The sequence below is a fragment of the Urocitellus parryii genome, unplaced genomic scaffold, assembly GCF_045843805.1.
Source record: "Urocitellus parryii isolate mUroPar1 unplaced genomic scaffold, mUroPar1.hap1 Scaffold_60, whole genome shotgun sequence".
Taxonomy (NCBI): domain Eukaryota; kingdom Metazoa; phylum Chordata; class Mammalia; order Rodentia; family Sciuridae; genus Urocitellus; species Urocitellus parryii.
In genome coordinates, this window is record NW_027554101.1 from 2,778,669 (window position 1) to 2,794,345 (window position 15,677).

Consider the following 15,677-nt stretch of genomic DNA (forward strand, 5'->3'; position numbering starts at 1 on the left):
AAAGAAAAAATAAAAAAAACAAATTATATTTGTTTTAAGAGCTATACGTATATTCTATTATAAATATCATACAATATAAACATCGATCAAAGTTTGTGTGTATATATATAATTTTGTATGTTAATACAAAATATAGAAAGGATAATTCAAACAGGATCGTTGTTGCTATTTTTTATATTAATAACACATAAAATGGTTGAACTTAAATAAACTGTTAAATATTTTCATTAAGTGGTTTGTCTATCTTGTTGCATTTCAAAATTTCTCTTATGCCACTGATGTTGGAGTTACTAGAGATCTCACTACACATTCAGAATAGCTAACTCTATTAGAGAAATAACAAATAAGATTCTACACATTAGTAAATCTCTGATTAGTGGTTGTACAATTAAAATTTGAGGGTTCCCGTTCTTAATTACCATGATTTTCTCATCTGAAAAATATGTATAATTTAGATCAAGACATAAAAAATGAAAAAAAATATTTTTGTGATAATGCCTGAGTTTTATATTGTGTTTCATAAATGTGGTGTATGTATACTTTTTTGAACTTCAATCATTTTTTCTGCAGAAGTACACTACCTACATGAGACTCTACTAACTCTCATTTCAACTTTAATTACATTACAGACTGTGCAAATGTTCATGTGGTCAATGTGTTTTTTATTTTAGGAACTGTTATCATTTACGGATATAGCCATTGATTTTACTGAAGAGGAGTGGGAATGCCTTCAGCCTGCTCAGAAAAATTTATATAGAGATGTGATGCTAGAGAATTATAGAAACTTTGCATTCCTGGGTAAGTTTAATTTCCCTTTAAAATTATTAACTGCTAATTATTATTTAATTTACTTCTGTTGCAGAGTATCTTCTGGGAACTTTTCTATAAGAATGAGTTTCAGATTTGTGTTTCAAAGAAAAAGGGCATAAGTGCATTTTTAGTACAGATATTCTTCACTTTAGATAAGTAGTACCTAGTATAGTTTAGTGATGTAAACTATTGTAGACTACACATTGCAGGGGACACATTTGAGTCATTCAAATGTCAAGGAAAAAACCAAACTGAAAAATGTTGAAAGAGGGGCTGGAGATGTGGCTCAAGTGGTAGCGCGCTCGCCTGGCATGCGTGTGGCCCAGGTTCAATCCTCAGCACCACATACCAACAAAGATGTTGTGTCCACCGAGAACTAAAAAATAAATATTAAAAAAAAAAGTGTTTAAAGAGTAGTTATCCAGCAGAAGAAATTTTCAGAAGCTTAGGTTTATGTATTTTGATTGTAATCATTGAACACATACTGCCCTATATTTATCACATTTTCAAATTTCTTGTTGTTCTCTGTTTTCTTCTTTAGTGATGTCCCAGTTTATTCAAATTAGCCATCAAAACTTACCTTTTGTTTTGAGGGCCAGCATGATCTGTTTCAAATCTTCTTGAAAGGAAACTTTTAAAGAAGCAAAGAGAAGATAGAGACACACACGCACAGTGCACATATAATACTCCAAAATTACATACCTTCTGATACCATAAATACATTCTAACCCAGTTTTTCTTTAAGCCCAAGTGCTAGCTATCCAAGATTAGGAACAGTTAATACAAATATAGAGCCCCTTATCCCTAAGGACATTACCACAGAGACTAGATAGTGCACCTGTAGAGTTGTCTTAATAGCTTCAGGGAGAAACTGTTGAGTATTACAATTTTGGGACTCAGGGTGCCAGTTACAATCACTCCAACACTTTCCTGTCTATTCCAAGGTCAGAATACCTAATACCTCCCCTCTTTTTAAAGGCCTTTTCAATAAATAATATTACTTATATCCATAATGCTGGTGGGGGCAAAAAATAGGGCAGACATAGACAACAGCAAGTTCCAACATCAGTAAACATCCACCTATGAATATTTTTGACCCAGATGAAATTGAGTAAACATAAAGTTAACCAAACCAACAAGTCCAAAATCCATCATCTTGTTCAACCTTATTAATGATATCTTTAAGGTAATGTAAGTCTTTTGACATAAAATTACTATTATAACTTAAATTGAAGGAACACATGTTATTAAACTACTGATATCCTTTATGATGTAACAATAACAGACAATCAATTTTAGCATGATTGTCAAGTATGGCTTGACAATGTTGTTCTTGTTCTTCATTAAGCATATTTAAATCCGTGGAGGCGTGAATAATACTGTTCATGATAGCATAGGTGAGTTTCATAGAAGTTTTATAAGCTCGTAGAGCTAGTCCAGGTAAACCCACTAAGGAGAATGTCGACCTATTAAATTCTGCCTTAGAGAGAAGCTTCACTGAATCATCATTGTTTTTATCAAGAGGAATAGATCTTATATGTATAAATTGCACAGGATGGTGACCTATTAAATACTATGTGGATGGTAAGGACACGTTATTCTGCTAAGACAACAAAGAGACATTTTTGAAGGTATATAACAATTTTATGCAAGTGAGTCAATATATTGTAATGGTTTCTAGTAGTCCAGGATCTGACAGTACTGATTTTCCCAGAGCTGGTGTACAGAAACAGAGCAAAATTTTTATTAAGACAAAAGCATTTACAGAATTTTGTGTGAGTTTATTAATCAAAGCAGTAACAAAGTTATCTAGAATACATTCTAACCCCATTTTAGCCAACACCTGTTGAGCTGAGGCTGTTAATAGTTTTATATCCCCCGCCCAGTAACTAGAATTAACTAGAATTCATGTATCTTGGGGTCCTATTTTAATGATTCTCCTCTTTTGAGAAGAATGATTATTCTCTTGTTTGGATGAACTCTTATCTTCCAGGGTTAAATGAAACTTAGAAATCAGCTTGTGAAGTCCCTGATGTACATTTATAATTGCTATTTTTCATGCATGAAGGTAGAGTCCAAACAGGACATGTTGGCATAAGAGTAGCAGTCTATGCTTTTCCCCACATGATCAAAGGCATAGGATCTTGTCTTGATGGTCAGATGGAATCTCATATATTACATAATTTTTTTAGTAATGGCTGTTTAAGAATAAAATGTCTACTCAATGCAGATGACCAATTTTGTGTATTAACTTTATGTTGTATATTGAGCACATTACCTGTAAATAAAACAATATTTAAAGCATATAAATATAAGAGAGGCTAGATCTTTGTTTGTTTCTCTTTTAAAAGGAACATATTAGGATACAATTTGCTCACTCAACAAAAGCTTGTTCAAAAGAATTATGAGAAATTTCATGATTTAAAACTATATCTCATTGATTAAAAATTGTTCAAAAGGATAAGATAAAAAGGCAGGAACATTATCCATCTCTAGACAAATAGGGCCTCTAGGAGCAGATCATGCTTGGTTTCTTTCCATGCTCTCTGCTGGAACTGACTTGACATTTTCTTTTTTTAGATTCAATTCTGTTAGTATTTTTTCTTTTGTTTTGTGTTTTGAAATAATGCATTAGTAATCATAAATATTTTGAAGTGAATGAATCATTATAATTTTATTTTGTGATTTTTTAATATATTTTTTTAAATTTTGATTAGTGATTTAATTTCTGGATCATTGTTTTTTTACTGTGGTATGCTTGGATTCTTTTCACACTTTCTATATAATTAGGAAATGTGAAAATATATATGGAGTTTTTGACTATAATATTAACCCTACACAAAACACAGTATATATACTTACATAACACTTCTCTTTATGTATCCTATAGATTTTTAATTTTTACAATATTGTATAAGTTGCTTAGACTTTTCTTAAACTTGGTACTGCTTGATAAGCCTCTCCCATATTGGTAGAATTTCAGATTTGCACACTAGTAATGCCCCTCTCATTTTTTCTTAAAGAATTATTAACATAAACATTGTGCTCATTGATGTTAATATTTTTCAATTTCACTCCCTAAACATTTTTTAAAAACTTATTTAGTGTTCTTTGAGTAATTTATAACTGTCAGTCTCCTTATGTTAAATTCTTGATTTTTTTTTTCTTTTTTGTCACTTGGATTTAGCCATGCTTCTCTTTGTTTATATTTGCTGTACTGTTTTTTTATTTGTTCATTAAAGGAGTCATCAGTAGATTATATAGTCCATTTTTGGAAAAAAAAGTATAAAAACTTTTAAATAAATAAAAATAGGCAAGAACAGTGCTGCATCCTTGTAATATTTGCTAATTGGGAGGCCATGAAAAAGTACTTTGAGAGAAGGCACAGAAATTTAGAAACAACATGGCTCAAACAATTTTAAAAAAGACTTGTGTTGTAGTTTGTGATATAGAATTTTTGGGGTAATCTCAAGCATTAAAACACATGAAAACACATGAAACATTAAAAGTTGGATGACCTAAAGATCCAGAATTGCCAATACTAAATATGTATCCATGAACAATTAAATCAGAAAAATGAAGAGATGCCTCTGCTTTTGTGTTTAGTGCAAACATTTTTCTCAGTATTAAAGCTAGGGTCTGAATGTGTGTGCCCATCAATGTCAAATGTGTAAAAATATGTACATATATACTATTTTTATTTAGTTATAAAATATTTTTGTCTCTTAAAGTGTTATAAGAAATATATGCAGGATTTTGAATTAAGTGAAAGGTGGCAGGCAGATATTAAGTTGTAGGAGCATTTGATTCACATGTGGAACTCAGAAATTTAGTGAGCAAAATTTTGCTCACCAGGTACTGTGTTTCGTGTAGGGTTGATATTATAGTGAAAGTCTCCATATTTTTATTTATTGAGCATAATAGGGTCAAGAATTTTATTTTACCACATAGTGAGTATATTATGTTCTTCATAAATACTAGTAGAAGGAATATAATACCTTGTAAGAACAAAATTGATAATTATATGAAATAATGCTTGTGTTAATTCATTCTATTTAGTCATTTTAACTTGTGTATATATAGTATAAAATACCATGATATATTTATAGATAAACAAAGTTGTATTTGTCAATAAAGGAAATTCTCATAACACATGAATGTAAAATTATAAAAATAAATTTAATATACTTGACTGTCATGTGGTGAATTCATTCAAGTATTATGGCCATAGGCTATGCAAGGTTTTCATAGTCCTTTAAAAATGTTTTTATGATAAATTTTATAGACATATATGTGTATATTTCTTAGTAAATTTTTTGTTCATACTTCTTTTTTAAGAGTCCATTGCCTCTTTACACTTGTTGAGTATTTATGGTATTATCACTCAAAATCTACTAGTTATTTTCATGTCTCTATGTCATGGTAGACAAAAAACATTTTTTGGACATTCTTTAAAAAAGCCAGAAATGTTTGTATATGTTTTACATTTCTCTTGTTCTATTGACAGTGAAGGTAGCTGGTAAATATTTCCTAAATACACAATACTATCTTATGAAGGAAAAAAAGCTGCTAATGATACTTTTCTACATTTTATTACATTACTCTTCTTAATTATGTACTCCTCTTGGATACTGTGGTATCTACAATAATTTTGGTAATATTCTCAAGGTAATTTTGTCTGTACATTTTTTATTCAACTAATATATAATTTGGAATTATGGTGACTTTGGACTTACTAATATGCTACACTCCTAATGTACTTATTTTACCTTAATTTCATGTTACATATGCAAAATATATTTATCCCAGTCTAATAGGTATTGTTTTATTTTTGTCTATTTCAGCCATGACTCCTAAACATACCCACGTATATTCACCAGAAAAGGGCCTAAAACATATGTTTCAAGAAGTGATAAGTGCAAAATATAGAAGTTGTAATCCTGAATATTTACCACAAAAGAAAATAGGGAAAACTCCAAGTGAGAGTGAACACCACAAATCATATAAAAAATCAGGCCTTTTTCTCCACCAGAGAATTTATACTGGAGAGAATCCCTACAAATATAAAGAATGTGGCAAAGCTTTTAGTAGAAAAAATGGTCTTATTTACCACAGAGGAAACCACAATGGAGAAAAGCCCTACAAATGTAAAGTATGTGCCAAAGCTTTTGGTCAAAAATTACACCTTATTTGCCACAGGAGAACTCACACTGGAAAGAAGCCCCACAAATGTACAGAATGTGGCAAAGCTTTCCATCAGAAATCAGACCTTATTTGCCACAGGAGAACTCACACTGGAGAGAAGCCCTACAAATGTACAGAATGTGACAAAGCTTTTGGTCAAAAATCACACCTTATTCGCCACCGCAGAACTCACACTGGAGAGAAGCCCTACAAATGTAAAGATTGTGGCAAAGCTTTTGTTAAAAAATCAGACCTTATTTATCACAGCAGATATCACACTGGAGAGAAGCCCTACAAATGTAAAGACTGTGGCAAAGCTTTTGTTCGAAAATCAGACCTTATTTACCATAGCAGATATCACACTGGAGAGAAGCCCTACAAATGTAAAGACTGTGGCAAAGCCTTTGGTCGAAAATCAAACATTTTTTACCACAGGAGAACTCACACTGGAGAGAAGCCCTACAAATGTAAAGACTGTGGCAAAGCTTTTGTTCAAAAATCAGACCTTATTCGCCACCACAGAACTCACACTGGAGAGAAGCCCTACAAATGTAAAGATTGTGGCAAAGCTTTTGTTCAAAAATCAGACCTTATTTGCCACAGGAGAACTCACACTGGAGAGAAGCCCTACAAATGTACAGAATGTGACAAAGCTTTTGGTCGAAAATCATCCCTTATTCGCCACCGCAGAACTCACACTGGAGAGTAGCCCTACAAATGTAAAGATTGTGGCAAAGCTTTTGGTAAAAAATCAGACCTTATTTATCACAGCAGATATCACACTGGAGAGAAGCCCTACAAATGTAAAGACTGTGTCAAAGCTTTTGTTCGAAAATCAGACCTTATTTACCATAGCAGATATCACACTGGAGAGAAGCCCTACAAATGTAAAGACTGTGGCAAAGCCTTTGTTCGAAATCAAACATTTTTTTTTTTACCACAGGAGAACTCACACTGGAGAGAAGCCCTACAAATGTAAAGATTGTGGCAAAGCTTTTGGTCAAAAATCATACGTAATTTACCACAGAAGATCTCACACTGGAGAGAAGCCCTACAAATGTAAAAATTGTGGCAAAGCTTTTGGTCAAAAATCAGACCTTACTTGCCACAGGAGAACTCAAACTGGAGAGAAGCCCTACAAATGTAAAGACTGTGGCAAAGCTTTTGTTCGAAAATCAGACCTTATTCGCCACAGCAGATATCACACTGGAGAGAAGCCCTACAAATGTAAAGATTGTGGCAAAGCTTTTGTTCGAAAATCAGACCTAATTTACCACAGCAGATCTCACACTGGAGAGAAGCCCTACAAATGTATAGACTGTGGCAAAGCTTTTAGTCAAAACTCAGACCTTATTCGCCACAAAGAACTCACACTGGAGAGAAGCCCTACAAATGTGCAGAATGTGGCAAAGCTTTTGGTCAAAAATCAAGCCTTATTTGTCACAGCAAAACTCACACTGGCGAGAAGCCCTACAAATGTAAAGAATGTGGCAAAGCTTTTGGTCAAAAATAGACCTTATTCATCACAGCAGATCTCACTAGAGAGAAGTCCTACAAATGTAAAGAATGTGGGGCTGGGGTTGTGGTTCAGTAGTAGAGTGCTAGCCTCACATATGTGAGATCTTGGCTTTGATCCTCAGCACCACATTAAAATAAATAAGTGAAATAACGGTATTGTGTCCAACTAAAACTAAAAAATAAACATAAAAAAGAGAGTAAACCTTATTAACAGCAGAATTTATACAGAAAAGAACCTCTACAAATTGAAAAAAAAATGCAGCAAAGCTTTTAATAAGAAATCAATTATTTTCACCACTAGGCTACTTATTCTGGAAAGAAGACATATAAATGTAGAGAATGTAGAAACATTTTCAATTATATATCAATATATTACTAGACATCAGAGAAAACACATTGGAGAGAAGCTATACAAATGAGATCATTACTCTAAGAAAGGGACAACATTTAATCCTCACCACAATAACCATAGCATAGAGAATGTTTCGAAATGTGAAAATTGACAATGTGACAATGCCTCCAAAATTTATTCACCAATATTCAGAACCTGTAGATATATACTGGTTAGAGAAAATACAAATGGAAAAAAATGTAGCTACATGTTTCTTAAACACTGCTTATTTTTGGAAAATTCATTGTGCCCAGAAACCCTAAAAAGTTAAATAATATATCCAAAATGTATTTAAATTTTAAATTCATTGAACATTTGAAAACTTATACTAGTAGTGAATATTGAACAGATTTTGTCCAAAATATATGCCTTATATAACAGTGTAACATTTATAATAAACGTGAGAGTATAGTAATGTTATTATCTATATATTACACCTTGATGTATATGAGGATCAGTAAAATACAGAACTCATTTAAGTTTAGAAAACAAGTAGTTGTCTTTAGCTTTTGCTTAAATTTATTAAGCATTATCAAGTTATTTTGTAGAAATATCAGTCATAGATATCATACATGCATAGTGAAGAAATGTCATGTTTGAAAGAATATAAATGTTTTTCTAAATCAAAATTACTATTTTCACTTTTGAATACTGAGAAAAGAATTATATGAAATCTATTTTTGATGTTTAACACTGAAGTATAATATTTTAAACTTTAATTTTTTTGTTGTATTTCAGTTTACGTTTAGGTATTTTTATACACTGAGCCACATTCTTAAGCCATCTCTCCACTTTTTCAAATGTTGAGACTGTATCGCTAAGTTGCTTGAAACCACACTAGGTTGCTGAGGCTAAATTTAAACTTCTGAAACTACTCAGCTTCCCAATTTGCTTGGATTACAAGCATGGACCATCATGCCAGGTTTATAGTGCATTTTTTTTACCTATATTTACCTTATGTATGCAATATGTCTTTATAACTGAATATTTGTTTATATGTTAACACTCATGTATTGCATCCTGTTGTTAAATGACAGATATAATAGTGTTCCACTTGACTAAATGTTCTATGTAACAGTAAAACATACTGTTGAGTAAATAATACTCTGGCATCTGTTAATACTTTTACACATTTTAAATAAACTTAATGTGGAATACAATTTGCATAAGTCAGATCATTATTTTTTTCTGTTTGTATTTATGGTGAAATTAAGAGTTATAAGAAGTATACAGATATAGGAAAATTAGCCCCAGATTTTCATATCTTGGATTATAAATTTTAAAATTTTAACTTTTTAACATTTTAGCATTTCCTAGTGATTTTAATAGACTGAATTTCCACAAACTTAAAGGTAGCTCTTACAGGAGAGAAGAGCTTTATCTTTCTTGTGTGCATAATGGGCTTCTAGACTTCATCCTCATTGGAGACTTTTCATTTCTCTGTGAATGAGGTCAATGATCAGTGTTTTCATGTACATTAGTAAATTCTGACATTCTTGTTATTCTATAGGTAGTGTTATTTCAGGGCAGGAATTAGAGAAATGGATGTGGAGTCAAGGTTGAGTGAGTCCTTATACTTATGACAAAATAATCAATGAGCTATGTTTTATAGTCTCATTTTCCGAGGACCAAGTAGTAAGATGTAAACTGAGAAGGTTGTATGTAAAGATTACGTTTCTTATCATAAAATGTTGACTTTTCAGCTACACTGGGTAAAAGCTTCTTATACACAGAATCCATACAAAAATCATATTGAATATAATTCACAATTTTATAAACATTACATATAATTCATGAAGAACAGAGTTTACAGCAACATATGCTTAAGAACAAGGTCTGAAGAAATTGTACACTCTCCAATATAGACATATTTATACCAATTTAATTATACATGAAACTACACTAAATGAGAAGAAAAACCAATTAGATCAACACGCAATGATATAGAAATAAAAACTTGTAAATACTTAAGCAAGAGACCAATAGTGGATGAAGTGTGTTTTCCAATGCTAGGGAAAAATGGACATATAATCAGTTAAAGGTAATTTAAGAAAGATAAGTTACCCACTTGGAGCCAAAACATCATTTGAAAAAAAAAAGTGTCACAAAGTAAGCAAAGATTATTCACTTCCATTTGTATGCTTTGTAATATTTTCCAAAGGTATTCTGCTTATTTTATTGCAGTCAAATTGGGAAACAATCCAGAAAGTTAAAAAAGACAAGTATTTCTCTTCTGGTTTTAAAAGCAAGAAAAGGAATAGAGTGAGATTTATTGAGGTAGAAAATTTTACTAGTTACAGTTAAAAAAAAATAACTGAGATTACTAGAGTCTAAGTATAATGTATTTCAGCCATCCCTGGCTGCACAGGGCATTTTTGCTTAACAAAGAATTTGTTCACGTATGTATGCTTAAAAAACATTGCTGTTTTTAGTCAGTCTTTTTCATTAATAACAGTGATGTACCTTTCAACAGTTTCCAGCCACAAAAATACAAAATTTCAGAAATCTTCTTGTTCATCCTCCCTATATTATGCCACAATATTCACCAGGACAAGATAATCTAAACCTTTTGTCAGCCCCATCAAGGAATTCACTTCTGCTAATTTTAAGGCCAAACATATAATGCATAGAAAAGTATGATACATGGAACAACATAATTTTACTTAGTAAAAATAATTTTTTTGATGAAAAATATATCCCAACTCCTTTGTCTTTGGATTACATTAGAAAAAATATGAGGTAATTATACTGTGTATTATGACCTTAGGCTATGAGCCTTAAAATTACCTTAAAATACAAAAAAAAATTAATGTTTATTTTTAAATATAGTTTTTATATTTTAAATATTCAAATTCCACAGCAACCAATAACACAAAAACATGAGAAAAACAACTGCAGTTTGTTGTCTCATCATAACATTTCAATACCTGCTGTAGATTGCCTGTGGCTTCCACTTTTAATTTAAAAAAATTATGATTTTTCCACGCAATTTGGGTGAACTGAGGACAAAATCTCCTGCATTGTACTCCTGAGCAAGCCATCATACTTGAAACAACTGAAACCCAAATCAAAATATGTTTACTCTACATTCTAATTATATCAGTTCTTAACTCATCTAGCATAAAACAAATCCACTTTCTTCTGGTTGAATATCTTGAGCTAAACAATATGTTACCTTGGAGCTAAAAAAAGTATGACCTAAATGAAGAGATCTTTTTTGCATAAGGCAAATTGCACTTTTTGTATTGGATTTTTCTGCCTGTGAAGATCTACATTTATTTTCCTACAATGATATTATGATTGATGGTGACTTGTGTGATTACAGGAGGCTGTAAATGTGTGTTTGAGTCCTTTCCCTGGTAAAAAATACTATAATTAGTACTCTAATAGGAGACTCAAAATGGTGCTAGAAAAAACTATTTTTTAATCTTCCTCTTTATTCATGGTTTTCTAATGGTTTTGATTTAGTCAGTTCAGACCATTTCTGATTATTGGGTGTCATCAAGATGTAAATTCCCTATATAATCATTAGCAATGAGACAATTCTTCCCATTAAAAATAAAAACATTCTCATAAAACCTTTGCTATATTCTAAGGAACCACTCTTGTTTTTGCTTTACTAAACAAAATAAATTCTACCTATTTGAGTCCCAAAGTAAATGGTAATACATTAACCTAAGCACCATGAGGAATATAAGAAACACAAGATCTCACCTTTGAAATATAAAAACAAATAAGGATCAGAAATGCTAAGCCATTACCATCTAAACTATACCAGAGCTTTTAACATGTAAACTTAGATGTTCTACTCACTCTCATAGTAAGATGCCTTAGACTCAAAGATAAATAAAAATTGCATGCTGCATTGTTAGTAATTCTCCAAATATTTTTTTTTTCAAAAACAGACACTCTGATGTGTGGTTTTTGTCAACTCTTATATTATGAATGAATGAAGCTCAGTAAATGAATAATTGTAACTACATACTTGCTTAGGGTGACTATCATTCATTGTTAAAAAACCTTTAGCTATATAAAATTTTAATACTGTATGTACCATTGTGATATAATGGAATTTTGATAAAATTTACATTAATAATGCTAAAGTCTTTCATTGAGTTTAATATCAGTTTATGAAATCAACTTACTATATGTGATTTCCTCAATTCAAAGTGTCTTACGTTTTAAAAAAACTGTGTGGACAATGCAAATTAAAGTTAACATTCTAATATCAAGAGCAGAAGCACCATAGGAAAGATAAAAACAAAGAATTGGGAGATTCCACCATTATAGATGTAATTTTCTCAACATCTTTTTAATGTACCTAACCCACTATTGATAGCAAAATTAATGAGCAAACTCTTCTCATGCTGATGGTGCATGATGCTATTATATAAAATGAAAACAAACAATTGTGTCAGAGAGGCATTTTACAACATTAGTTGAAAATACAATTGATTGATCAGTATCTCACTGACCCCAGCAAATACCTTCTCAGTGTGCAAGATAAATGGGTAAAAATTTAAAAAATCAAGTAAAATTTATGTTAAAGAATAGCAACTATTTTTTCATAAGGAAAATGCTAATGTCTTTTGAAACAACATGACAAGAAACTGTGCCCTATCACATAAAGGAAAGCAACAATTCTGGTAAACTTCTTCATTTTATTCTTTGAATATGCCAAGTATTCTTTGGCAAACTTCCACATATATTGTTTTAATTTCACAGGTGTAAATTATATCTGGATACCTCTAAATTGCTACTTATTTAATATAAATTTGTTGATAAATTATTTATGCATGGGATGATAGTGAAATATAGTGAGGAATGGAAGTCATTTAAAGCTCTATGAATTGTAATCCCAGAATGCTGGGAGGAAACTGTATATAATCATGAGAAACATATTGAGTATTATGAATTTGTTCCAGATATTTATTTCCCTTAGTATCCACTTTTCACATAAACTTGTGCTTTTAAATGAACCTGACTATTAAATATCATAGAAAAGGCCATCAGAGTAACCAGAAGAAGAAATTTAAAAGAGAAACAATCAAATCATAAACATCTGGTTAAAACAAGAACTGGCAAACTGTTGGATATTAGCGTTTGACTTCACTAAATTTTCTTCTATCATTTTTTTATTATGACTAAGAGGAAGGTACTTCTATTAAAACCATGACCAGAAAAACTTATAGCAATTTGTTTTTCTAAAACATGGATAAAATTAACGTACTAACTCAGGATAGAATCTAATGAGTAAATCTTGTTATGGTGAGAAAAAAATATAACTACTCAACATGAATATTGGCCTTTTCAAGAAAAGAATATTAGGGTGAAAACCAATTTGGTAAGATAGTATTGAATATTTTATATGAAAGAAACTACAGAAATATTTAAAATAATATTGATTATTAGATGCATGTAAAAAAAAGTAGTGTCCAAGCCTGATGTGGTGGTACATTCCTGTAATCCCAAATATCATAGAGGCTGAAGCAGAAGGATCACAACTTCAAGGCAGCCTTGGTAACTAAGTGAGACCAGGTCTCAAAATAAAATATTAAAGAATTTTGTATATATATGAGTGATAAAGCACCCTGAGTTAAATCCCCAGTGCCATATAAAACAGTAGTTTTCAAAATTTACACTCAAATCAGCAGCCTACACTCTATCTGCAAGTATGTAATGTTTTAAAAGGAAACTAAATTTAGCCATACCTACTACTAGTTGTCTGATTATATTGATCATAATCTTGAAATATATACATAGAGACCCTTCACAATGTTTTATGTGTTCCCATTATTTTTTCTAATTGCAATGAGAAAGGGAGGAAAACCAATTTAACTTATGGGGCCACTTCTTTTTCCTCAGGCCTAATGAATCAAATATTAAAAGGATTTATCATTTAATTGATTATCATTTATGATATGTGTTCTGTGATTTCTTGCTTAATCTACATTGGACAATTTATTATTTCTGAGTATCAGCATCTGTACAGGCCACCTCACCCCACTCTATTTTTTAATAGTTACATGTCCCTGTGTTCATGCTTCCTCAGTTAGTTATTCTCTTTTAAAAATAATTATGTGTTGCATTGTTTGTCAACAGAAAATTTATGAAGGTTAAAAACCCTTAAGCATTTTCACAAGTTTGACTTTAAGATAGTTTTCATCACAAAACACACACCAGAAGTAAGAATGATTTTTTTTCTCTAATTTATTAGCCTTTCTGACATCCAATATCAGGACATGAATGCTGCACATGGATGGATGTTCTTACCATCAAGAACAATCAATACTACTTTCTTCAATCCCATTAAATTTTACAAAAAGTGCACATTTTACTGTATTTCATATACAGAACTTGGCTTTCCATTATTTGTGTTTAGTGCGTTTTAACTTTTTTTTTCATCACTTTGTTTTTCCTGTATTTTCTACTATTCAGTTTTTTTGTGGTGAGAAAAATAGATTACTAGAATCTTTTAACTTTTGCTACATTCAATCATTGACTATTCACTAGCTAATATTTCTATTAAATGATCATTTTAAAGGTAGGACTGAGGTATGCTAACAAAAATGTTTTCAAGGTCTACTGCAGAATCAGCATAACTTTCTTGAGCTCTGCAGTTAAAACCATTGCTTCTGTCCAAAAACTCTGCTCCCTTTTTTAAAAATTTTTCTTCTATATTTAGTAACCCTCTTTGAAATGAAGCATGGAAAATAGCTTTTTAGGTTTTTATTATTTATGAAAATCTATTTGTATTCATCATTGATGGACAATCTGCTTCATTTTAGAATACCAGGTTGAATACTATTTTTCCTTTAAATCTTGAGGTTATTCTGTATTTATCATCTATAATCCATCATTAAGGATAAATACTTGGGTTTTATTCTTGCTTTCTTGAAGCTGACCATTGTTTTTCATTTCAGGATATTTTCTTTGTTTTAAGCATAGCTACTTGAGAAAATATGGAGATATATTTAGCATATTTAAATTTTATTTTCTTGATTTTAGCATTAAATAGAAATAAAATATTTCCAGACCTAATTTTCTTTTCAGTATATACATGTAGGAAATGGAAAAAATATGGAAAACAATATATCTGTTTTTCAGACACCGAAAACAGGCATAGCAGGTGAGTGAAACCATAAGCAATAAGTGCAGACTGGTTAGGCGAACTATAACTTTCTTTTAAAAATGGTTCTTAATAAGTGCATTTTGATAAAACGCTGTTAAAAATTATGGGTAAAGGAGAAGTAAAAATAATCAAAGTATACCACTGTAAGAAATACTTGAGGTCTGGCACCTGAGAGCAGACTGTGGGGGAAACTTTCTCTTCACCCTCTCACCCACTTAACCACCAGAAACCACCAAGACGCCCAGAATAAAAGTTCTCAAGTTTAATAGTCACACTCTTTCCAACTACAAAAAGCAGTTACAATTCAACTGAACAAAGAAGCTAATGTGCAAAGTTAAGGGGATCTGAGACATCATATAAAAAGTTAGGTTAAAAATAATTCTGTTTTTTATTTTATTTTATTTTATTTATTTATTTTTTTGTGTGTGTGTTTTGTTTTGTTCCAAGGATGTGGCTATTCCTTGCTCACCTGAACTCAGCAAAGAAACTGTTATTTTGATGAAGTGTTAGTGGGTGACCCACATTAAAAAAAATGTTAAAAAAAATTTAAAAAGCCTAATTACCAAAAAAAAAAAATGTTGCTACTTTCTCCCTCTACATTTTGCTTTTTAAAGTATCTTTTAAAAAATATTCCTTTTTTCG